This window comes from Pseudophryne corroboree, chromosome 8, assembly GCF_028390025.1.
Source record: "Pseudophryne corroboree isolate aPseCor3 chromosome 8, aPseCor3.hap2, whole genome shotgun sequence".
NCBI classification, from domain to species: domain Eukaryota; kingdom Metazoa; phylum Chordata; class Amphibia; order Anura; family Myobatrachidae; genus Pseudophryne; species Pseudophryne corroboree.
The window spans coordinates 168,199,535-168,223,257 of record NC_086451.1 but is presented as its reverse complement, the minus strand read 5'-3'; the positions used below and the strand labels follow the sequence as shown (position 1 = coordinate 168,223,257).

The 23,723-nt window shown below is 43.4% G+C and overlaps 13 non-coding genes and 4 pseudogenes across 13 annotated transcripts; all 17 read right to left on the bottom strand.

Annotated features, from left to right (window-relative positions):
• Nucleotides 1–14,215: 14,215 nt before the first annotated feature.
• Nucleotides 14,216–14,379, bottom strand: LOC134950434 (U1 spliceosomal RNA). Its single transcript, XR_010183353.1, has one exon. It is a non-coding gene; the product is annotated as a U1 spliceosomal RNA (small nuclear RNA).
• A 671-nt stretch (nt 14,380–15,050) lies between these two features.
• Nucleotides 15,051–15,213, bottom strand: LOC134952645 (U1 spliceosomal RNA). Its single transcript, XR_010185125.1, has one exon. It is a non-coding gene; the product is annotated as a U1 spliceosomal RNA (small nuclear RNA).
• A 152-nt stretch (nt 15,214–15,365) lies between these two features.
• LOC134950427 (U1 spliceosomal RNA) lies at nt 15,366–15,529 on the bottom strand. The gene has a single exon (XR_010183347.1). It is a non-coding gene; the product is annotated as a U1 spliceosomal RNA (small nuclear RNA).
• A 670-nt stretch (nt 15,530–16,199) lies between these two features.
• On the bottom strand, nt 16,200–16,362 carry LOC134952329 (U1 spliceosomal RNA). The gene has a single exon (XR_010184878.1). It is a non-coding gene; the product is annotated as a U1 spliceosomal RNA (small nuclear RNA).
• A 152-nt stretch (nt 16,363–16,514) lies between these two features.
• On the bottom strand, nt 16,515–16,678 carry LOC134951704 (U1 spliceosomal RNA). Its single transcript, XR_010184395.1, has one exon. It is a non-coding gene; the product is annotated as a U1 spliceosomal RNA (small nuclear RNA).
• A 696-nt stretch (nt 16,679–17,374) lies between these two features.
• On the bottom strand, nt 17,375–17,516 carry LOC134953109 (U1 spliceosomal RNA; annotated as a pseudogene).
• Nucleotides 17,517–17,668: 152 nt separating this feature from the next.
• Nucleotides 17,669–17,832, bottom strand: LOC134950404 (U1 spliceosomal RNA). The gene has a single exon (XR_010183328.1). It is a non-coding gene; the product is annotated as a U1 spliceosomal RNA (small nuclear RNA).
• A 671-nt stretch (nt 17,833–18,503) lies between these two features.
• LOC134951970 (U1 spliceosomal RNA) lies at nt 18,504–18,666 on the bottom strand. The gene has a single exon (XR_010184603.1). It is a non-coding gene; the product is annotated as a U1 spliceosomal RNA (small nuclear RNA).
• Nucleotides 18,667–18,818: 152 nt separating this feature from the next.
• On the bottom strand, nt 18,819–18,982 carry LOC134951832 (U1 spliceosomal RNA). The gene has a single exon (XR_010184498.1). It is a non-coding gene; the product is annotated as a U1 spliceosomal RNA (small nuclear RNA).
• Nucleotides 18,983–19,674: 692 nt separating this feature from the next.
• LOC134953107 (U1 spliceosomal RNA) lies at nt 19,675–19,816 on the bottom strand (annotated as a pseudogene).
• Nucleotides 19,817–19,968: 152 nt separating this feature from the next.
• Nucleotides 19,969–20,132, bottom strand: LOC134951831 (U1 spliceosomal RNA). Its single transcript, XR_010184497.1, has one exon. It is a non-coding gene; the product is annotated as a U1 spliceosomal RNA (small nuclear RNA).
• A 670-nt stretch (nt 20,133–20,802) lies between these two features.
• Nucleotides 20,803–20,965, bottom strand: LOC134952328 (U1 spliceosomal RNA). Its single transcript, XR_010184877.1, has one exon. It is a non-coding gene; the product is annotated as a U1 spliceosomal RNA (small nuclear RNA).
• A 152-nt stretch (nt 20,966–21,117) lies between these two features.
• LOC134951703 (U1 spliceosomal RNA) lies at nt 21,118–21,281 on the bottom strand. The gene has a single exon (XR_010184394.1). It is a non-coding gene; the product is annotated as a U1 spliceosomal RNA (small nuclear RNA).
• Nucleotides 21,282–21,977: 696 nt separating this feature from the next.
• Nucleotides 21,978–22,119, bottom strand: LOC134953106 (U1 spliceosomal RNA; annotated as a pseudogene).
• Nucleotides 22,120–22,271: 152 nt separating this feature from the next.
• On the bottom strand, nt 22,272–22,435 carry LOC134950381 (U1 spliceosomal RNA). The gene has a single exon (XR_010183310.1). It is a non-coding gene; the product is annotated as a U1 spliceosomal RNA (small nuclear RNA).
• A 692-nt stretch (nt 22,436–23,127) lies between these two features.
• Nucleotides 23,128–23,269, bottom strand: LOC134953110 (U1 spliceosomal RNA; annotated as a pseudogene).
• Nucleotides 23,270–23,421: 152 nt separating this feature from the next.
• LOC134950713 (U1 spliceosomal RNA) lies at nt 23,422–23,585 on the bottom strand. Its single transcript, XR_010183584.1, has one exon. It is a non-coding gene; the product is annotated as a U1 spliceosomal RNA (small nuclear RNA).
• Nucleotides 23,586–23,723: the final 138 nt, after the last annotated feature.

Sequence of the window (23,723 nt, the reverse complement as noted above, 5' to 3'; positions counted from 1 at the left end):
AGGTGGGAAAGATGGGAACAAGCAGAAGAAGAGATGTGGCAGAGGAGGCGGGAGGGGATAGGGTCAAGTGGGGAGGTGGTGAGGGGACAGGAACGAATGAGGGCCATGACTTCCTCTCCAGATGCATGGGAGAAAGATGACAGAGTTGGTGCGAGGGATGGGGAGGGATGGTAAGGGATGGGAGAAGGCTGGTTACTGATAGTCTGGTGTGATGTGATGTCCTGACGTATGGAGTCAATTTTGGATGTGAAGTAAGTGGCAAAGTCAAGAGCAGAGAGTGAGGAAGGGAGACGAGGTGGAGGTGGGCAGAGGAGTGAGTTGAGAGTGGCAAAGAGGCGCCGGGGGTTGGAAGACTGGGAGGAGATGAGGTTCTTGAAGTATGACTGTTTAGCAAGAGAAAGGGCAGCACTGAAGGATGAGAGCATAAGTTTGAAATGGAGGAAGTCTGCCTTAGAGCGTGATTTCCTCCAGTGTCGCTCAGCAGTACGTGAGCATTTTTGCAGATATCTGGTGCATTTGGTGTGCCAGGGTTGAGGTGTTCATTTGCGAGGGTGAACAGTGGTTGGTGGAGCAACAGAGTCAAGAGCAGAAGTAAGGGAAGCATTGTATGTGGAAGTGGCTTGTTCAGGGCATGAGAGAGAGAGAGAATAGGAGAGAGAAGTGAGTCAAACAGGGAGGAAAGGAATGTGGTGTCAATAGCTTCAATGTTACGCTTAGTGATGGTAGCCTTAGGAGGTTGAGATGGGGAAGTTGAGAGAGATAGGTTGAAGGAGAGCAGGTGGTGGTCAGAGAGGGGAAATGGGGAGTTGGAAAAATCAGAAATATCACAGCGGTGAGTGAAGACCAGATCCAGTGAGCTCCCATTCACATGGGAGGGTGAGGAGGTCCACTGGGAGAGACCAAGTGAAGAGGTGAGGTTAAGGAGTTTAGAGGCAGGGGATTGTGTGGGGATGTCAATAGGGATGTTGAAATCGCCTAGGATAATGGTGGGAATGTCAGAAGAGAGGAAGTGAGGAAGCCAGGAAGCAAAGTTGTCGATGAATTTGGAAGCAGTGCCAGGGGGGGCGGTAAATGACAGCTACTCTAAGATGGACTGGTTGGAAGAGACATATGGAGTGGACCTCAAATGTAGATAATATAAGGGATGGTTCTGGTGGTATGAGTTGGTAGGAGTAACTAGAAGGTAAAAGGACCCCAACACCACCCCCATGGCGACCCCCAGGTCGGGGGCTGTGTGTGAATGTAAGGCCCCCAGCAGAGAGAGCAGCAGCAGAAGTAGTGTCAGAGGGCGTAATCCAAGTTTCAGTAATGGCTAGTAGGTGTAGGGAGTTGGAAATGAAAAGGTCATGAGTGGGGACCAGTTTGTTACAAACGGATCTGGCATTCCAGAGGGCACAGGATAGGGGGTATGAGTTTGTGGGAGAGATGTGAATTAGATTTTCAGGGTTGCTGTAGCGATGAGGTGGGATAAACTTTGAGGGCAGGGATGAGAGAGTAGTGATGGTACGGGTGCCTGAGATAGGAGGGGAAACTGCAGGAGGTGGGCAGGGAGGGAGGTCAGTGTGATGTGGATGGGGGTGTGGGGAGGTGACAGGGAAGGGAGAGAGGGAGCAGGGCTGAGTTGTGGGGTAGCAGGACCATGGGGCAGAGGTGAATGAAAGTGGGGTAACAGGAAAGGTGGGGGAAGGAAACAGAGGGATGGAGGGGAGACAGAGGAGGAGGTGGAGGAGACTAGGGGGGAAGGATAAAGATACATTATTAGGTAGACACTGAGTGATGTGGGGAGTATAAGAAAGCATTCACATAGTGTTAAGTAGGTAAATAGGTTGAGGGAAAGTGGAAGTAGGAGAGGAGACTGTAAGGGAATCCGAGCAGAAGAATTGTAGAAATGCAGGTGAGAAAAGCAGTGTAGGCTCAAGGGGTGTAGATTTAGTATGAAATGAGTCAAAAGCGTAGATAAAGTGGGTGCAGAAATGTATTTGGAGTGTAAGAAATGAAAGGATTGTGAGAGGTTTAAGAAGCAATGGTAATTATGTTAGATGTTTTAAGTGTTTGCAGGTAAAATTGCATTTGTGCAGCTGTGCTTAAAAAACAAAATTACAATAATACAGATACAGGCATTTGTAGGTGAAATGGATGGTTTATGAAATGTCCAAGTAAGGTAGTTCTGTGCTATGTAATCAGATGCAACAATCAGGAGGTGAGTGATCTGAGGAGTAAGTGACTCACATTTGTTATTAGTTCTTCAGTTTTCTTTGTTTTGTTAGATTGGTGTGCTTCTGTTTTCCTTCTTTTTCACTTTGATTGAACGCTAATTGAACACTGCTGTTATGTGTCAATTTTATCACGCTTTTATAAAAATGCACCCTTAGATCAATAAATGCACAGCCAAATGGCTTTGCACAGCCTACACCATTGGACTTTAGTAGAAGACTATTACAAGTGAAACCAATAATTGAAATCTGTAACCACACCCCACCCCCTCAAATGCCAGGCAATAAATTACCTTAAAAACAACAACCAGGCATTCCACAAAGATTAAACTGGGTCTATATCATTCAAAACTTTAAAAAAGTACTTCAAAATCACATACTATGCAATAATGTTTCAATTTGCATTACCCAGCAGAATTAGCTTTGCATATATAGATATAGTGCAGCAGAATAGATTGGTGGTTGTAGTCAATTGTAATTACCCAGCAGAATTAGCTTTGCATATATAGATATAGTGCAGCAGAATAGATTGGTGGTTGTAGTCAATTGTAATTACCTGTAGGTGACAAGAAGAGAAGAAACGTCAATTCACAATCGATATCAGCTGAAGATAAATTAACGCTGATTGAACGCTGCGTTATGTGTCAATTTTATCACGCTTTGATAAAAATGCATGCTTAGATCAATAAATGCACAGCCAAACAGCTTTGCACATCCTACACCATTGGACTTAAGTAGAAGTCTGGTGGCCAGCAAAATTTTGCACTGTCCTCCTACTATATATAGTGCGCACAACTACTAAAATACACCACAGGTATGGATGGATAGTATACTTGACGACACAGAGGTAGGTAGAACAGTGGCCTACTGTACCGTATTGCTATATATTATATACTGGTGGTAAGCAAAATTCTGCCCTGTCCTCCTACTATATATACTGCGCACAACTACTAAAATACACCACAGGTATGGATGGATAGTATACTTGACGACACAGAGGTAGGTAGAGCAGTGGCCTACTGTACCGTACTGCTATATATTATATACTGGTGGTCAGCAAAATTCTGCCCTGTCCTCATACTATATAATACAATGCAGCACAGATATGGAGCATTTTTCAGGCAGAGAACGTAGATATTTTCAGCACACTGAGCACAGATATTTGCAAGCACACTGAGCACAGATATTTGCAGCACACTGAACACAGAAACTGAGAAAACGCTGCACGTCCTCTCCCTATCATCTCCAATGCACAAGTGAAAATGGCGGCGACGCGTGGCTCCTTATATAGAATAGAATAGCTGCTGACGGGCACGATTGAGGGAGGAAAGGGACATTTGAATCCAGCCCATAGATGCAATGTGAATATGTAATTTGTACCTTCCTATCTTAAAATGTATATACAGTGTATATGTCACAACTGAGGGCCTGAGCTGACTGGAGGCAGCCTCAGTTGTAGGGGCTGAGGTGTAGTGGAACCTGGGAGGTTGTATCAGACCCCTGGACATGTAAGTTAAATGTAGAAGAATTGCCCGAAGGCGTGCCCACGACAACCAGGATAAAAGTCAATGATGTTTATTTTGACAAACTCCATGCATCACAGCAGTAATAAAAGAGAAACATAAAATCAGCAGAGAAATAATACAGTTCCTGAGTACTACAGGAGGGCAAGGACCACAGGGCTCTGGTAGTATGAGACAGTTCTTATTATCTTCTAGTTGGAAAGTCCTTACCAGGCCCGACTGTAGCAATGGAGATAGCCCAGGATCATACTAGCTGGTGTTCCAGAAAAAGCTGGGCTGCTGTGGATAAAATGGCTGCTGTGGGTACTGGCTGAAACCAGACTGATGTAAGCACGGAGTGGATTGCTGGATGGAACCAGCCAAATAATAAATGAAGCTTGAGAGCGATGAAATATGATTGATATATGGAGTTTGAGAGCGGTGAAATAATAGTGCCGGTGGTGAGTGGTAATCTGCGGAAATGATACCGGCACTTTAAGAAGAGCTGATCTCTGCTGGAAGCAGGTAAATCTGTAACTGGAAACAGATGAGTCCCAGAGGACTGGAGAGTCAGGCTGCACCGCAGGTGGTAGACTAGAGCGGGTCTCTTTAGGGGAGGTTTGGAGATGGTAACTGGAACCTGGAAAACAACCACGGGAGAGAGACAAACTGGAACTAGGTTTGACAACCAAATCACTGACGCCTTCCTTGCTCAGGCACAGAATACTTATACCTGCAGCAAGGAAGGGATTGGCTAGGCAATTTTGCAGATTACAATGGAAACAGCGGATTGGTGGAAATGAACAGGTGACAGAATCCAACATGGCTGCGCCCATGCAGACACTTGGAGGGAAGATTGGTTTGATAATCCATGTGGGAACTTTAACAGCAATGGCGGCGCCGGCCACAGTAAACAGGAGACGCCAGACTGATGAGTGCACATTTGAACCACGCGGGCAACAGCGGAGGCCGCGGCTGACATAAGCGCCACTCTGACATCCTGCATGCAGAAACTCAGGGACGGCGGCGGAGGCCGCTGGAGATGCCATTCAAGATGTAACATGGCGCCGCTGTGACAGCGTCTCAGAGTGACAGGAGAGGAGGCAGGAATGGGGACATCAGAATAACAGATGGGATCCGGTCCTGGAGCGCTGAGCCAGCCTTAGGAGGCATCTGAAAGGTAAGTTATGGCGTTCAGATACCCGGATCGTGACAGTATACACTAGATGTCTTTCCGAACCCCCTAATCCTAACATTGTAATTTGCTTTAGGGCGCACCTCCAATTAGTCTAGTGTTTCTTGCTGCCTTTCCAATGAAGCAAGTTTAATTTAGTAATAGGTGAAAAACCATCCCTACAAAGGTGTTAATCAGAGACTTGGCTTTGTGGACACTTTTCAGAGAACAACTTTGTTAGCATAAAAGTAAAGCCAGAAAATGAAGAGCTGTTTAATCACTCAATTGGATTTTTTTGCCAGCATATTTCTTTTTCTCTGCAACCCACTGCTAAATTGTGCTTCCTAGCTGTTTTTATAAAATCACTGAATCAAATCTAACTCTGATTACATCAGAGAAGGCCAGGTACCCTACACCAGAACAGGGGGTTTGAAATTTTGACTTGTCTACTTAAAGATCACCAAAATCTGATAACAAGGTCAATTACGTCCCTGGGTGGGATTGAACCACCAACCTTTTGGTTAATAGCCGTGCACACTAACTGATTGCGCCACAGAGACACTTTGCAAAAGACCATACTGACAAAGGCTAATAAGCATTCATCTAAAACGTTTCCTAGAAAAACTTTAAAAAGTCAATAATCTGGAGAGTTTTTGTAAGATGTTTCTTCCATCAACCAACGAAGAAACACATTGGTACTTTCCCATGATGAGTGAGTGCTTCAGGATCTCTTGCACTTACATGTGCTGCAGAGTACTGCAATGGAAGCATGCTGGGCCCATAACCCAGAGGTAGGCAGATTAAAACTATCCTCTGCTATATGCATTTTTTTTTGTTAATTAAAGTAATCCAAAACTGGGATTGATATTTTTGCTCTTTTATTTTTCATTAAAGTACAATAACTTTTACCATTTTAATTTGTTTTAATAGTATATTGAAAGTATTGTTTTCTTTTATAAATCCACTTAATTTTCTTTACCCTATTATTAAAATGGTAATTGACAAAAACAAACTACATTGTCACCAGAAGAGCAATACAAAATGTACAAGTGATATATTAAAATCATCTTTCCAGCTTGAATTTCAATGATGCATTGGGGCAACGATTTTGTGAGAAACATTTTCACCCTTAAATAAAGATTTTCTTAATTCCTTACCTGTGTGCTAATTAGATATCACCTTGTTTTCACATTAAACAGACTTCCACATGAGAAAGCAGCAAGGATGCAGTGGCGTTAATGTTTCCTGGTGTCAACCTGTATTATTTCAGTAGACATTGAAATGAGGATGCATCTTGCTGCCTTTCCAATGAAGCAAGTTTAATTTAGTAATAGGTGAAAAACCATCCTTACAAAGGTGTTAATCAGAGACTTGGCTTTGTGGACACTTTTCAGAGAACAAATTTGTTAGCATAAAAATAAAGCCAGAAAATGAAGAGCTGTTTAATCACTCAATTGGATTTTTTTGCCAGCATATTTCTTTTTCTCTGCAACCCACTGCTAAATTGTGCTTCCTAGCTGTTTTTATAAAATCACTGAATCAAATCTAACTCTGATTACATCAGAGAAGGCCAGGTACCCTACACCATAACAGGGGGTTTGAAATTTTGACTTGTCTACTTAAAGATCACCAAAATCTGATAACAAGGTCAATTACGTCCCTTGGTGGGATTGAACCACCAACCTTTTGGTTAATAGCCGTACACACTAACTGATTGCGCCACAGAGACACTTTGCAAAAATACGTACTGACAAAGGCTAATAAGCATTCATCTAAAACGTTTCCTAGAAAAACTTTAAAAAGTCAATAATCTGGAGAGTTTTTGTAAGATGTTTCTTCCATCAACCAACGAAGAAACACATTGGTACTTTCCCATGATGAGTGAGTGCTTCAGGATCTCTTGCACTTACATGTGCAGCAGAGTACTGCAATGGAAGCATGCTGGGCCCATAACCCAGAGGTAGGCAGATTAAAACTATCCTCTGCTATATGCATTTTTTTTTTGTTAATTAAAGTAATCCAAAACTGGGATTGATATTTTTGCTCTTTTATTTTTAATTAAAGTACAATAACTTTTACCATTTTAATTTGTTTTAATAGTATATTGAAAGTATTGTTTTCTTTTAAAAATCCACTTAATTTTCTTTACCCTATTATTAAAATGGTAATTGACAAAAACAAACTACATTGTCACCAGAAGAGCAATACAAAATGTACAAGTGATATATTAAAATCATCTTTCCAGCTTGAATTTCAATGATGCATTGGGGCAACGATTTTGTGAGAAACATTTTCACCCTTAAATAAAGATTTTCTTAATTCCTTACCTGTGTGCTAATTAGATATCACCTTGTTTTCACATTAAACAGACTTCCACATGAGAAAGCAGCAAGGATGCAGTGGCGTTAATGTTTCCTGGTGTCAACCTGTATTATTTCAGTAGACATTGAAATGAGGATGCATCTTGCTGCCTTTCCAATGAAGCAAGTTTAATTTAGTAATAGGTGAAAAACCATCCTTACAAAGGTGTTAATCAGAGACTTGGCTTTGTGGACACTTTTCAGAGAACAAATTTGTTAGCATAAAAATAAAGCCAGAAAATGAAGAGCTGTTTAATCACTCAATTGGATTTTTTTGCCAGCATATTTCTTTTTCTCTGCAACCCACTGCTAAATTGTGCTTCCTAGCTGTTTTTATAAAATCACTGAATCAAATCTAACTCTGATTACATCAGAGAAGGCCAGGTACCCTACACCATAACAGGGGGTTTGAAATTTTGACTTGTCTACTTAAAGATCACCAAAATCTGATAACAGGGTCAATTACGTCCCTGGGTGGGATTGAACCACCAACCGTTTGGTTAATAGCTGTACACACTAACTGATTGCGCCACAGAGACACTTTGCAAAAGTCTATACTGACAAAGGCTAATAATCATTCATCTAAAACGTTTCCTAGAAAAACTTTAAAAAGTCAATAATCTGGAGAGTTTTTGTAAGAATTTTCTTAAATCAACCAACGAAGAAACACATTGGTACTTTCCCATGATGAGTGAGTGCTTCAGGATCTCTTGCACTTACAGTACATGTGCAGCAGAGTACTGCAATGGAAGCATGCTGGGCCCATTACCCAGAGGTAGGCAGATTGAAACTATCCTCTGCTATATGCATTTTTTTTGTTAATTAAAGTAATCCAAAACTGGGATTGATATGTTAGCTATTTTATGTTTACTTAAAGTACAATAACTTTTACCATTTTAATTTGTTTTAATAGTATATTGACAGTATTGTTTTCTTTCAAAAATCCACTTAATTTTCTTTACCCTATTATTAAAATGGTAATTGACAAAAACAAACTACATTGTCACCAGAAGAGCAATACAAAATGTACAAGTGATATATTAAAATCATCTTTCCAGCTTGAATTTCAATGATGCATTGGGGCAACGATTTTGTGAGAAACATTTTCACCCTTAAATAAAGAATTTCTTAATTCCTTACCTGTGTGCTAATTAGATATCACCTTGTTTTCACATTAAACAGACTTCCACATGAGAAAGCAGCAAGGATGCAGTGGCGTTAATGTTTCCTGGTGTCAACTTGTATTATTTCAGTAGACATTGAAATGAGGATGCATCTTGCTGCCTTTCCAATGAAGCAAGTTTAATTTAGTAATAGGTGAAAAACCATCCTTACAAAGGTGTTAATCAGAGACTTGGCTTTGTGGACACTTTTCAGAGAACAAATTTGTTAGCATAAAAATAAAGCCAGAAAATGAAGAGCTGTTTAATCACTCAATTGGATTTTTTTGCCAGCATATTTCTTTTTCTCTGCAACCCACTGCTAAATTGTGCTTCCTAGCTGTTTTTATAAAATCACTGAATCAAATCTAACTCTGATTACATCAGAGAAGGCCAGGTACCCTACACCATAAAAGGGGGTTTGAAATTTTGACTTGTCTACTTAAAGATCACCAAAATCTGATAACAAGGTCAGTTACGTCCCTGGGTAGAGTTGAACCACCAACCTTTTGGGTAGTAGCCGGACACACTAACCGATTGCGCCATAGAGACACTTTACGAAAAGTTCTTACTGACAAAGGCTAATAAGCATTCATCTAGAACGTTTCCTAGAAAAACTTTAAAAAGTCAATAATCTGGAGAGTTTTTGTAAGAATTTTCTTAAATCAACCAACGAAGAAACACATTGGTACTTTCCCATGATGAGTGAGTGCTTCAGGATCTCTTGCACTTACATGTGCAGCAGAGTACTGCAATGGAAGCATGCTGGGCCCATTACCCAGAGGTAGGCAGATTGAAACTATCCTCTGCTATATGCATTTTTTTTGTTAATTAAAGTAATCCAAAACTGGGATTGATATGTTAGCTATTTTATGTTTACTTAAAGTACAATAACTTTTACCATTTTAATTTGTTTTAATAGTATATTGACAGTATTGTTTTCTTTCAAAAATCCACTTAATTTTCTTTACCCTATTATTAAAATGGTAATTGACAAAAACAAACTACATTGTCACCAGAAGAGCAATACAAAATGTACAAGTGATATATTAAAATCATCTTTCCAGCTTGAATTTCAATGATGCATTGGGGCAACGATTTTGTGAGAAACATCTTCACCCTTAAATAAAGATTTTCTTAATTCCTTACCTGTGTGCTAATTAGATATCACCTTGTTTTCACATTAAACAGACTTCCACATGAGAAAGCAGCAAGGATGCATTGGCGTTAATGTTTCCTGGTGTCAACCTGTATTATTTCAGTAGACATTGAAATGAGGATGAATCTTGCTGCCTTTCCAATGAAGCAAGTTTAATTTAGTAATAGGTGAAAAACCATCCTTACAAAGGTGTTAATCAGAGACTTGGCTTTGTGAACACTTTTCAGAGAACAAATTTGTTAGCATAAAAATAAAGCCAGAAAATTAAGAGCTGTTTAATCACTCAATTGGATTTTTCTGCCAGCATATTTTTTTTCTCTGCAACCCACTGCTAAATTGTGCTTCCTAGCTGTTTTTTATAAAATCACTTAATCAAATCTAACTCTGATTACATCAGAGAAGGCCAGGTACCCTACATCATAAGAGGGGGTTTGAAATTTTGACTTGTCTGCTTAAAGATCACCAAAACCTGACCACAAGGTCAATTACATCCCTGGGTGGGATTAAACCACCAACCTTTTGGTTAGTAGCCAAACACACTAACTGATTGCACCACAGAGACACCTTGCAAAAATGCGTACTGACAAAGGCTAATAAGCATTCATCTAGAACGTTTCCTAGAAAAACTTTAAAAAGTCAATAATCTGGAGAGTTTTTGTAAGATGTTTCTTAGATCAACCAACGAAGAAACACATTGGTACTTTCCCATGATGAGTGAGTGCTTCAGGATCTCTTGCACTTACATGTGCAGCAGAGTACTGCAATGGAAGCATGCTGGGCCCATAACCCAGAGGTAGGCAGATTGAAACTATCCTCTGCTATATGCATTTTTTTGAAATTAAAGTAATCCAAAACTGGGATTGATATTTTAGCTCTTTTATTTTTACTTAAAGTACAATAACTTTTACCATCTTAATTTGTTTTAATAGTATATTGACAGTATTGTTTTCTTTCAAAAATCCACTTAATTTTCTTTACCCTATTATTAAAATGGTAATTGACAAAAACAAACTACATTGTCACCAGAAGAGCAATACAAAATGTACAAGTGATATATTAAAATCATCTTTCCAGCTTGAATTTCAATGATGCATTGGGGCAACGATTTTGTGAGAAACATTTTCACCCTTAAATAAAGATTTTCTTAATTCCTTACCTGTGTGCTAATTAGATATCACCTTGTTTTCACATTAAACAGACTTCCACATGAGAAAGCAGCAAGGATGCAGTGGCGTTAATGTTTCCTGGTGTCAACCTGTATTATTTCAGTAGACATTGAAATGAGGATGCATCTTGCTGCCTTTCCAATGAAGCAAGTTTAATTTAGTAATAGGTGAAAAACCATCCTTACAAAGGTGTTAATCAGAGACTTGGCTTTGTGGACACTTTTCAGAGAACAAATTTGTTAGCATAAAAATAAAGCTAGAAAATTAAGAGCTGTTTAATCACTCAATTGGATTTTTTTTGCCAGCATATTTCTTTTTCTCTGCAACCCACTGCTAAATTGTGCTTCCTAGCTGTTTTTATAAAATCACTGAATCAAATCTAACTCTGATTACATCAGAGAAGGCAAGGTACCCTACACCATAACAGGGGGTTTGAAATTTTGACTTGTCTACTTAAAGATCACCAAAATCTGATAACAAGGTCAATTACGTCCCTGGGTGGGATTGAACCACCAACCTTTTAGTTAATAGCCGTGCACACTAACTGATTGCGCCACAGAGACACTTTGCAAAAGTCTATACTGACAAAGGCTAATAAGCATTCATCTAGAACGTTTCCTAGAAAAACTTTAAAAAGTCAATAATCTGGAGAGTTTTTGTAAGATGTTTCTTAGATCAACCAACGAAGAAACACATTGGTACTTTCCCATGATGAGTGAGTGCTTCAGGATCTCTTGCACTTACATGTGCAGCAGAGTACTGCAATGGAAGCATGCTGGGCCCATAACCCAGAGGTAGGCAGATTGAAACTATCCTCTGCTATATGCATTTTTTTTAATTAAAGTAATCCAAAACTGGGATTGATATTTTAGCTCTTTTATTTTTACTTAAAGTACAATAACTTTTACCATCTTAATTTGTTTTAATAGTATATTGACAGTATTGTTTTCTTTCAAAAATCCACTTAATTTTCTTTACCCTATTATTAAAATGGTAATTGACAAAAACAAACTACATTGTCACCAGAAGAGCAATACAAAATGTACAAGTGATATATTAAAATCATCTTTCCAGCTTGAATTTCAATGATGCATTGGGGCAACGATTTTGTGAGAAACATTTTCACCCTTAAATAAAGATTTTCTTAATTCCTTACCTGTGTGCTAATTAGATATCACCTTGTTTTCACATTAAACAGACTTCCACATGAGAAAGCAGCAAGGATGCAGTGGCGTTAATGTTTCCTGGTGTCAACCTGTATTATTTCAGTAGACATTGAAATGAGGATGCATCTTGCTGCCTTTCCAATGAAGCAAGTTTAATTTAGTAATAGGTGAAAAACCATCCTTACAAAGGTGTTAATCAGAGACTTGGCTTTGTGGACACTTTTCAGAGAACAAATTTGTAAGCATAAAAATAAAGCTAGAAAATTAAGAGCTGTTTAATCACTCAATTGGATTTTTTTTGCCAGCATATTTCTTTTTCTCTGCAACCCACTGCTAAATTGTGCTTCCTAGCTGTTTTTATAAAATCACTGAATCAAATCTAACTCTGATTACATCAGAGAAGGCCAGGTACCCTACACCATAACAGGGGGTTTGAAATTTTGACTTGTCTACTTAAAGATCACCAAAATCTGATAACAAGGTCAATTACGTCCCTGGGTGGGATTGAACCACCAACCTTTTAGTTAATAGCCGTGCACACTAACTGATTGCGGCACAGAGACACTTTGCAAAAGTCTATACTGACAAAGGCTAATAAGCATTCATCTAAAACGTTTCCTAGAAAAACTTTGAAAAGTCAATAATCTGGAGAGTTTTTGTAAGATGTTTCTTCCATCAACCAACGAAGAAACACATTGGTACTTTCCCATGATGAGTGAGTGCTTCAGGATCTCTTGCACTTACATGTGCAGCAGAGTACTGCAATGGAAGCATGTTGGGCCCATAACCCAGAGGTAGGCAGATTGATACTATCCTCTGCTATATGCATTTTTTTTTAATTAAAGTAATCCAAAACTGGGATTGATATTTTAGCTCTTTTATTTTTACTTAAAGTACAATAATTTTTACCATCTTAATTTGTTTTAATAGTATATTGACAGTATTGTTTTCTTTCAAAAATCCACTTAATTTTCTTTACCCTATTATTAAAATGGTAATTGACAAAAACAAACTACATTGTCACCAGAAGAGCAATACAAAATGTACAAGTGATATATTAAAATCATCTTTCCAGCTTGAATTTCAATGATGCATTGGGGCAACAATTTTGTGAGAAACATCTTCACCCTTAAATAAAGATTTTTTTAATTCCTTACCTGTGTGCTACTTAGATATCACCTTGTTTTCACATTAAACAGACTTCCACATGAGAAAGCAGCAAGGATGCATTGGCGTTAATGTTTCCTGGTGTCAACCCGTATTATTTCAGTAGACATTGAAATGAGGATGCATCTTGCTGCCTTTCCAATGAAGCAAGTTTAATTTAGTAATAGGTGAAAAACCATCCCTACAAAGGTGTTCATCAGAGACTTGGCTTTGTGGACACTTTTCAGAGAACAAATTTGTTAGCATAAAAATAAAGCCAGAAAATGAAGAGCTGTTTAATCACTCAATTGGATTTTTCTGCCAGCATATATTTTTTTCTCTGCAACCCACTGCTAAATTGTGCTTCCTAGCTGTTTTTTATAAAATCACTTAATCAAATCTAACTCTGGTTACATCAGAGAAGGCCAGGTACCCTACATCATAAGAGGGGGTTTGAAATTTTGACTTGTCTACTTAAAGATCACCAAAACCTGATCACAAGGTCAATTACATCCCTGGGTGGGATTGAACCATCAACCTTTTGGTTAGTAGCCAAACACACTAACTGATTGCGCAACAGAGACACTTTTCAAAAGTGCATACTGACAAAGGCTAATAAGCATTCATCTAGAACGTTTCCTAGAAAAACTTTAGAAAGTCAATAATCTGGAGAGTTTTTGTAAGATGTTTCTTAGATCAACCAACGAAGAAACACATTGGTACTTTCCCATGATGAGTGAGTGCTTCAGGATCTCTTGCACTTACATGTGCAGCAGAGTACTGCAATGGAAGCATGCTGGGCCCATAACCCAGAGGTAGGCAGATTGAAACTATCCTCTGCTATATGCATTTTTTTTGTTAATTAAAGTAATCCAAAACTGGGATTGATATTTTAGCTCTTTTATTTTTACTTAAAGTACAATAACTTTTACCATTTAAATTTGTTTTAATAGTATATTGACAGTATTGTTTTCTTTCAAAAATCAACTTAATAGTATCTCACCTGGCAGGTAAGTAGGAGTTGGGCTAGAGCTGGGGAGGGTCGCTGCTCGGGCACCCCCCTGTCAAGTGAAGGAGATCCAACTGAGGCAGCACAAGGGAACTCTCGAAGAAGAACAAGGCTAGAGGAAGATCTGATACAAAGAAATCTGACTTTTACAAGAGCTGACCAGAAGAAAGCACAAACACAGTCCCCCACTACCACAAATAATGCAGTCGAGTTTTCCACATTTGGGGAAATCACAGGGGTCAGCATACCCAGAATGCAATGAATGAACCTCACCCTGGGAGAACAATCTTCATGACCATGGTATCTCCTATGCAAAATAAGTATGATTTGGGATAGGGCTGGGGAGGGCCGCTGCTCAGGCACATCTCTGTCAAGTAAAGGAGATTCAACTGAGGCAGCACAAGGGAACTCTCATCTGGGGACAACAACTGCAGAGAGAACACATATTTTCAGATGAACATGGGAGGGCAGAAGGCTGCCTAATACTGAAGCACCCCCAAACAACAAACCAAATGCAACAACTAGTGCAAGCATTCCTGGGGGAAGGCCTGCAGCAGATGGATTTGCATATGGTGATGTCATCCAAGCAGTGGGTCAAAGTTGGCTTCAACCCTCGTCTGCATATGAAAAGAGAAAAGGGGCGTGCAGGGCATGGCGGCCTTTTGCGGCAATTGGATGACCCCTAGTTCGCATTAAATACCTCCACCCTCCTTCGGTGTGGGGCTCATGTTGGCTATGCCCCAGCCCCTGAAGCATTCAAGCTGATTTCTTGCAGCAGTTGGGCACTGTAACAGCTCCAGAGCTGGTCTGTAAGGCAAGTAAAAGGGTGTGGGCCTTGCAGCACTACCTGTAGTTCGCATTGTGCGTTGGAAGGCACAAAATAAGCAGACGGGAGAAGTCAGGATAGTGCGCAAGGGCATAGAAGGGAGCGGCTCAAGAAAAGAGAAGTGGAAACAGACAGCAAACTAGGCTGGAGAGAGACCTGAGACAAAGAGATCTGAATTATACGAGAGCCGACCAGGGGAAACACAAATTATGCAGTCAAGTTTCCCACATTTGGGGAAATCGCAGGATCAGCACACCCAGAGTGCAATGGGTGAGCCTTGCCCTGGAAGAAGCACCTTCCTGATCATAGTATATCACCTGGCAGGTAAGTAGGAGTTGGGCTAGAGCTGGGGAGGGTCGCTGCTCGGGCACCCCCCTGTCAAGTGAAGGAGATCCAACTGAGGCAGCACAAGGAAACTCTCGAAAGATGAACAAGGCTAGAGGAAGATCTGAGACAAATAAATCTGACTTTTACCAGAGCTGACCAGAGGAAAGAACAAACACAGTCCCCCACTACCACAAATAATGCAGTTGAGTTTCCCACATTTGGGGAAATCATAGGGGTCAGCATACCCAGAATGCAATGAATGAACCTCACCCTGGGAGAACAATCTTCATGACCATGGTATCTCCTATGCAAAATAAGTATGATTTGGGATAGGGCTGGGGAGGGCCGCTGCTCAGGCACATCTCTGTCAAGTAAAGGAGATTCAACTGAGGCAGCACAAGGGAACTCTCATCTGGGGACAACAACTGCAGGGAGAACACATATTTTCAGATGAACATGGGAGGGCAGAAGGCTGCCTAATACTGAAGCACCCCCAAACAACAAACCAAATGCAACAACTAGGCAAGCATTCCTGGGGGAAGGCCTGCAGCAGATGGATTTGCATATGGTGATGTCATCCAAGCAGTGGGTCAAAGTTGGCTTCAACCCTCGTCTGCATATGAAAAGAGAAAAGGGGAGTGCAGGGCATGGCGGCCTTTTGCGGCGCTTGGATGACCCCTAGTTCGCATTAAACACCTCCACCCTCCTTCGGTGTGGGGCTCATGTTGGCTATGCCCCAGCCCCTGAAGCATTTAAGCTGATTTCTTGCAGCAGCTGGGCACTGTAACAGCTCCAGAGCTGCTCTGTAAGGCAAATAAAAGGGTGTGGGACCTGCAGCACTACCTGTAGTTCGCATTGTGCGTTGGAAGGCACAAAGTAAGCAGACGGGAGAAGTCAGGATAGTGCGCAAGGGCATAGAAGGGAGCGGCTCAATAAAAGAGAAGTGGAAACAGACAGCAAACTAGGCTGGAGAGAGACCTGAGACAAAGAGATCTGAATTATACGAGAGCCGACCAGAGGAAACACAAATTATGCAGTCAAGTGTCCCACATTTGGGGAAATCAGAGGAGCAGCACACCCAGAGTGCAATGGGTGAGCCTTGCCCTGGGAGAAGCACCTTCCTGATCATAGTATCTCACCTGGCAGGTAAGTAAGAGATGGGCTAGAGCTGGGGAGGGTCGCTGCTCGGGCACCCCCCTGTCAAGTGAAGGAGATCCAACTGAGGCAGCACAAGGGAACTCTCGAAAGAAGAACAAGGCTAGAGGAAGATCTGAGACAAAGAAATCTGACTTTTACCAGAGCTGACCAGAGGAAAGCACAAACACAGTCCCCCACTACCACATAAAATGCAGTCGAGTTTCCCACATTTGGGGAAATCACAGGGGTCAGCATTCCCAGAATGCAATGAATGAACCTCACCCTGGGAGAACAATCTTCATGACCATGGTATCTCCTATACAAAATAAGTATGTTTTGGGATAGGGCTGGGGAGGGCCGCTGCTCAGGCACATCTCTGTCAAGTAAAGAAGATTCAACTGAGGCAGCACAAGGGAACTCTCATCTGGGGACAACAACTGCAGGGAGAACACATATTTTCAGATGAACATGGGAGGGCAGAAGGCTGCCTAATACTGAAGCACCCCCAAACAACAAACCAAATGCAACAACTAGTACAAGCATTCCTGGGGGAAGGTCTGCAGAAGACGGATTTGCATACGGTGATGTCATCCAAGCAGTGGGCCAAAATTGGCTGGAACCCTCATCTGCATATGAAAAGAGAAAAGGGGTATGCAGGGCATGGCGGCCTTTTGCGGCGCTTGGATGACCCCTAGTTCGCATTAAACACCCCCACCCTCCTTCGGTGTAGGGCTCATGTTGGCCATGCCCATGCCCCTGAAGCATTCAAGCTGATTTCTTGCAGCAGCTGGGCACTGTAATAGCTCCAGAGCTGCTCTTTAAGGCAAGTAAAAGGGTGTGGGCCCTGCAGCACTACCTGTAGTTTGCATTGTGCATTGTAAGGCACAAAGTAAGCAGACGGGAGGAGAAGTCAGGTTAGTGCACAAGGGTATTGAAGGGAGGGGCTCAAGAAAAAAAGAAGTGGAAACAGACAGCAAACTAGGCTGGAGAGAGACCTGAGACAAAGAGATCTGAATTATATGAGAGCCGACCAGGGGAAACACAAATTATGCAGTCAAGTTTCCCACATTTGGGGAAATCGTATGGGCAGCACACCCAGAGTGCAATGGGTGAGCCTTGCCCTGGGAGAAGCAACTTCATGATCATAGTATCTCACCTGGCAGGTAAGTAGGAGTTGGGCTAGAGCTGGGGAGGGTCGCTGCTCGGGCACCCCCCTGTCAAGTGAAGGAGATCCAACTGAGACAGCACAAGGGAACTCTCGAAAGAAGAACAAGGCTAGAGGAAGATCTGAGACAAAGAAATCTAACTTTTACCAGAGCTGACCAGAGGAAAGCACAAACACAGTCCCCCACTACCACAAATAATGCAGTCGAGTTTCCCACATTTGGGGAAATCATAGGGGTCAGCATACCCAGAATGCAATGAATGAACCTCACCCTGGGAGAACAATCTTCATGACCATGGTATCTCCTATGCAAAATAAGTATGATTTGGGATAGGGCTGGGGAGGGCCGCTGCTCAGGCACATCTCTGTCAAGAGTAGGAGATTCAACTGAGGCAGCACAAGGGTACTCTCATCTGGGGACAACAACTGCAGGGAGAACACATATTTTCAGATGAACATGGGAGGGCAGAAGGCCGCCTAATACTGAAGCACCCCCAAACAACAAACCAAATGCAACAACTAGTGTAAGCATTCCTGGGGGAAGGCCTGCAGCAGATGGATTTGCATATGGTGATGTCATCCAAGCAGTGGGTCAAAGTTGGCTTAAACACTCGTCTGCATATGAAAAGAGAAAAGGGGTATGCAGGGCATGGCGGCCTTTTGCGGCGCTTGGATGACCCCTAGTTCGCATTAAACAGCTCCACCCTCCTTCGGTGTGGGGCTCATGTTGGCTATGCCCCAGCCCCTGAAGCATTCAAGCTGATTTCTTGCAGCAGCTGGGCACTGTAACAGCTCCAGAGCTGCTCTGTAAGGCAAGTAAAAGGGTGTGGGCCCTGCAGCACTACCTGTAGTTTGCATTGTGCGTTGGAAGGCACAAATTAAGCAGACGGGAGAAGTCAGGATAATGCGCAAGGGCATAGAAGGGAACGGCTCAAGAAAAGAGAAGTGGAAACAGACAGCAAACTAGGCTGGAGAGAGACCTGATACAAAGAGATCTGAATTATACGAGAGCTGACCAGAGGAAACACAAATTATGCAGTCAAGTGTCCCACATTTGGGGAAATCGCAGGAGCAGCACACCCAGAGTGCAATGGGTGAGCCTTGCCCTGGGAGAAGCACCTTCATGATCATAGTATCTCACCTGGCAGGTAAGTAGGAGTTGGGCTAGAGCTGGGGAGGGTCACTGCTCGGGCACCCCCCTGTCAAGTGAAGGAGATCCAACTGAGGCAGCACAAGAAAACTCTCGAAAGAAGAACAAGGCTAGAGCAAGATCTGAGACAAATAAATCTGACTTTTACCAGAGCTGACTAGTGGAAAGAACAAACACAGTCCCCCACCACCACAAATAATGCAGTCGAGTTTCCCACATTTGGGGAAATCATACGGGTCAGCATACCCAGAATGCAATGAATGAACCTCACCCTGGGAGAACAATCTTCATGACCATGGTATCTCCTATGCAAAATAAGTATGATTTGGGATAGGGCTGGGGAGGGCCGCTGCTCAGGCACATCTCTGTCAAGTAAAGGAGATTCAACTGAGGCAGCACAAGGGAACTCTCATCTGGGGACAACAACTGCAGGGAGAACACATATTTTCAGATGAACATGGGAGGGCAGAAGGCTACATAATACTGAAGCACCCCCAAACAACAAACCAAATGCAACAACTAGTGCAAGCATTCCTGGGGGAAGGCCTGCAGCAGATGGATTTGCATATGGTGATGTCATCCAAGCAATGGGTCAAAGTTGGCTTCAACCCTCGTCTGCATATGAAAAGAGAAAAGGGGCGTACAGGGCATGGCAGCCTTTTGCGGCGCTTGGATGACCCCTAGTTCGCATTAAACACCTCCACCCTCCTTCGGTGTGGGGCTCATGTTGGCTATGCCCCATTCCCTGAAGCATTCAAGCTGATTTCTTGCAGCAGCTGGGCACTGTAACAGCTCCAGAGCTGCTCTGTAAGGCAAGTAAAAGGGTGTGGGCCCTGCAGCACTACCTGTAGTTCGCATTGTGCGTTGGAAGGCACAAATTAAGCAGACGGGAGAAGTCAGGATAGTGCGCAAGAGCATAGAAGGGAGCGGCTCAAGAAAAAAGAAGTGGAAACAGACAGCAAACTAGGCTGGAGAGAGACCTGAGACAAAGAGATCTGAATTATATGAGAGCCGACCAGGGGAAACACAAATTATGCAGTCAAGTTTCCCACATTTGGGGAAATCGTATGGGCAGCACACCCAGAGTGCAATGGGTGAGCCTTGCCCTGGGAGAAGCAACTTCATGATCATAGTATCTCACCTGGCAGGTAAGTAGGAGTTGGGCTAGAGCTGGGGAGGGTCGCTGCTCGGGCACCCCCCTGTCAAGTGAAGGAGATCCAACTGAGACAGCACAAGGGAACTCTCGAAAGAAGAACAAGGCTAGAGCAAGATCTGAGACAAATAAATCTGACTTTTACCAGAGCTGACTAGTGGAAAGAACAAACACAGTCCCCCACCACCACAAATAATGCAGTCGAGTTTCCCACATTTGGGGAAATCATACGGGTCAGCATACCCAGAATGCAATGAATGAACCTCACCCTGGGAGAACAATCTTCATGACCATGGTATCTCCTATGCAAAATAAGTATGATTTGGGATAGGGCTGGGGAGGGCCGCTGCTCAGGCACATCTCTGTCAAGTAAAGGAGATTCAACTGAGGCAGCACAAGGGAACTCTCATCTGGGGACAACAACTGCAGGGAGAACACATATTTTCAGATGAACATGGGAGGGCAGAAGGCTGCCTAATACTGAAGCACCCCCAAACAACAAACCAAATGCAACAACTAGGCAAGCATTCCTGGGGGAAGGCCTGCAGCAGATGGATTTGCATATGGTGATGTCATCCAAGCAGTGGGTCAAAGTTGGCTTCAACCCTCGTCTGCATATGAAAAGAGAAAAGGGGAGTGCAGGGCATGGCGGCCTTTTGCGGCGCTTGGATGACCCCTAGTTCGCATTAAACACCTCCACCCTCCTTCGGTGTGGGGCTCATGTTGGCTATGCCCCAGCCCCTGAAGCATTTAAGCTGATTTCTTGCAGCAGCTGGGCACTGTAACAGCTCCAGAGCTGCTCTGTAAGGCAAATAAAAGGGTGTGGGACCTGCAGCACTACCTGTAGTTCGCATTGTGCGTTGGAAGGCACAAAGTAAGCAGACGGGAGAAGTCAGGATAGTGCGCAAGGGCATAGAAGGGAGCGGCTCAATAAAAGAGAAGTGGAAACAGACAGCAAACTAGGCTGGAGAGAGACCTGAGACAAAGAGATCTGAATTATACGAGAGCCGACCAGAGGAAACACAAATTATGCAGTCAAGTGTCCCACATTTGGGGAAATCAGAGGAGCAGCACACCCAGAGTGCAATGGGTGAGCCTTGCCCTGGGAGAAGCACCTTCCTGATCATAGTATCTCACCTGGCAGGTAAGTAAGAGATGGGCTAGAGCTGGGGAGGGTCGCTGCTCGGGCACCCCCCTGTCAAGTGAAGGAGATCCAACTGAGGCAGCACAAGGGAACTCTCGAAAGAAGAACAAGGCTAGAGGAAGATCTGAGACAAAGAAATCTGACTTTTACCAGAGCTGACCAGAGGAAAGCACAAACACAGTCCCCCACTACCACATAAAATGCAGTCGAGTTTCCCACATTTGGGGAAATCACAGGGGTCAGCATTCCCAGAATGCAATGAATGAACCTCACCCTGGGAGAACAATCTTCATGACCATGGTATCTCCTATACAAAATAAGTATGTTTTGGGATAGGGCTGGGGAGGGCCGCTGCTCAGGCACATCTCTGTCAAGTAAAGAAGATTCAACTGAGGCAGCACAAGGGAACTCTCATCTGGGGACAACAACTGCAGGGAGAACACATATTTTCAGATGAACATGGGAGGGCAGAAGGCTGCCTAATACTGAAGCACCCCCAAACAACAAACCAAATGCAACAACTAGTACAAGCATTCCTGGGGGAAGGTCTGCAGAAGACGGATTTGCATACGGTGATGTCATCCAAGCAGTGGGTCAAAATTGGCTGGAACCCTCATCTGCATATGAAAAGAGAAAAGGGGTATGCAGGGCATGGCGGCCTTTTGCGGCGCTTGGATGACCCCTAGTTCGCATTAAACACCCCCACCCTCCTTCGGTGTAGGGCTCATGTTGGCCATGCCCATGCCCCTGAAGCATTCAAGCTGATTTCTTGCAGCAGCTGGGCACTGTAATAGCTCCAGAGCTGCTCTTTAAGGCAAGTAAAAGGGTGTGGGCCCTGCAGCACTACCTGTAGTTTGCATTGTGCATTGTAAGGCACAAAGTAAGCAGACGGGAGGAGAAGTCAGGTTAGTGCACAAGGGTATTGAAGGGAGGGGCTCAAGAAAAAAAGAAGTGGAAACAGACAGCAAACTAGGCTGGAGAGAGACCTGAGACAAAGAGATCTGAATTATATGAGAGCCGACCAGGGGAAACACAAATTATGCAGTCAAGTTTCCCACATTTGGGGAAATCGTATGGGCAGCACACCCAGAGTGCAATGGGTGAGCCTTGCCCTGGGAGAAGCAACTTCATGATCATAGTATCTCACCTGGCAGGTAAGTAGGAGTTGGGCTAGAGCTGGGGAGGGTCGCTGCTCGGGCACCCCCCTGTCAAGTGAAGGAGATCCAACTGAGACAGCACAAGGGAACTCTCGAAAGAAGAACAAGGCTAGAGGAAGATCTGAGACAAAGAAATCTAACTTTTACCAGAGCTGACCAGAGGAAAGCACAAACACAGTCCCCCACTACCACAAATAATGCAGTCGAGTTTCCCACATTTGGGGAAATCATAGGGGTCAGCATACTCAGAATGCAATGAATGAACCTCACCCTGGGAGAACAATCTTCATGACCATGGTATCTCCTATGCAAAATAAGTATGATTTGGGATAGGGCTGGGGAGGGCCGCTGCTCAGGCACATCTCTGTCAAGTAAAGGAGATTCAACTGAGGCAGCACAAGGGAACTCTCATCTGGGGACAACAACTGCAGGGAGAACACATATTTTCAGATGAACATGGTAGGGCAGAAGGCTGCCTAATACTGAAGCACCCCCAAACAACAAACCAAATGCAACAACTAGTGCAAGCATTCCTGGGGGAAGGCCTGCAGCAGATGGATTTGCATATGGTGATGTCATCCAAGCAGTGGGTCAAAGTTGGCTTCAACCCTCGTCTGCATATGAAAAGAGAAAAGGGGCGTGCAGGGCATGGCGGCCTTTTGCGGCGCTTGGATGACCCCTAGTTCGCATTAAACACCTCCACCCTCCTTCGGTGTGGGGCTCATGTTGGCTATGCCCATGCCCCTGAAGCATTCAAGCTGATTTCTTGCAGCAGCTGGGCACTGTAACAGCTCCAGAGCTGCTCTGTAAGGCAAGTAAAAGGGCGTGGGCCCTGCAGCACTACCTGTAGTTTGCATTGTGCGTTGGAAGGCACAAAGTAAGCAGACGGGAGAAGTCAGGATAGTGCGCAAGGGCATAGATGGGAGCGGCTCAAGAAAAGAGAAGTGGAAACAGACAGCAAACTAGGCTGGAGAGAGACCTGAGACAAAGAGATCTGAATTATATGAGAGCCAACCAGGGGAAACACAAATTATGCAGTCAAGTTTCCCACATTTGGGGAAATCGTATGGGCAGCACACCCAGAGTGCAATGGGTGAGCCTTGCCCTGGGAGAAGCAACTTCATGATCATAGTATCTCACCTGGCAGGTAAGTAGGAGTTGGGCTAGAGCTGGGGAGGGTCGCTGCTCGGGCACCCCCCTGTCAAGTGAAGGAGATCCAACTGAGACAGCACAAGGGAACTCTCGAAAGAAGAACAAGGCTAGAGGAAGATCTGAGACAAAGAAATCTAACTTTTACCAGAGCTGACCAGAGGAAAGCACAAACACAGTCCCCCACTACCACAAATAATGCAGTCGAGTTTCCCACATTTGGGGAAATCATAGGGGTCAGCATACCCAGAATGCAATGAATGAACCTCACCCTGGGAGAACAATCTTCATGACCATGGTATCTCCTATGCAAAATCAGTATGATTTGGGATAGGGCTGGGGAGGGACGCTGCTCAGGCACATCTCTGTCAAGAGTAGGAGATTCAACTGAGGCAGCACAAGGGTACTCTCATCTGGGGACAACAACTGCAGGGAGAACACATATTTTCAGATGAACATG